Source organism: Pseudonaja textilis, chromosome 7 (assembly GCF_049901715.1).
Source record: "Pseudonaja textilis isolate UNSWEBS1 chromosome 7, rPseTex1.2, whole genome shotgun sequence".
Lineage (NCBI taxonomy): Eukaryota > Metazoa > Chordata > Lepidosauria > Squamata > Elapidae > Pseudonaja > Pseudonaja textilis.
The window spans coordinates 25173499-25174572 of NC_141996.1; positions in this window are offsets into that span (position 1 = coordinate 25173499).

A 1074-nucleotide genomic window follows, 5' to 3' on the forward strand; every position below is an offset into this window, starting at 1 on the left:
TTTGTAAACTAAATGTAATTTCACCAAGGTGGCAGTCTGAGCAGAGAGAAAAAGCCACTTCTTTCCCTGATAACATAATTTCACTCAGTATCATCCTCCTTATCCTCCCATCCTTCATTTCACCCATCTCTTCTCACTTATAACTGTATGACTGTAATCTTGTTGCTTATATCCTAACAATTTTTATTGACGGTTTCCTATGATGATTTCATTGTTTATTGTACCTTATGACTATTATTAAATGTTGCACCTTATGATTCTTGACTCTTGACGAATGTATCTTTTCTTTTGTGTACACTGACAGCATTTGCACCAAGACAAATTCCTTGTGTGTCCAATCACACTTGGCCAATAAAGAATTCTATTCTATTCTATCTCCTACACATAAGAAGGAACGTGTATGGAATGTCTATGGAAATTCTTAGGTTATGGCTAGCCCAAAGGTGCTTTTTCAAAAGGCAACTGGACTTTCTTTGTTTTGCTCGAGGACATTTCGCTTCTCATCCAAGAAGGTTCTTCAGAACTAAAGAAGCTTCTTGGATGAGAAGCGAAACATCTTCAAGCAAAACAAAGAAAGTCTAGTTGCTTTTTGAAAAAGCAGCTTTAATATGGAGATCATCTTTTGATGTTTGTGGGGGCTCAGGAAACAGAAAGTTTGTTGAAACTTAAAGTTTTAAGGAGGATTTCTCTCCCTCTTTCTCTCTCTCCCCCTCACTACCTAGTGCAAGCAATCTGTTGTATATTTTTATCTCAGATTTTTTGTAACCCTCTCCTCCCTTCAGGCAAAAATCTCATGGAACCAAATGCCAATTCTACTTTGATTTCCAGTTTCACTTTGGAAAGCAGATTTTTAAATTTTGAAAAATAATTATTTACATTGGTAGTTTCATTTTCTAAGCATTGTACTCTGGTTTGCAATAACCTGTGGGTAACTTGGAGGAAAGTGGGAAAGATATTCATCTAGAAGCAAAGTATTTCTTTATAATTTGCTATTAGAGTTTTTACAGTGTTAAAAATTTTGTTCTGGACTTTGGAATGTTAGGAAAATGCTTACAGGAGAGCTAGAGGCACAAT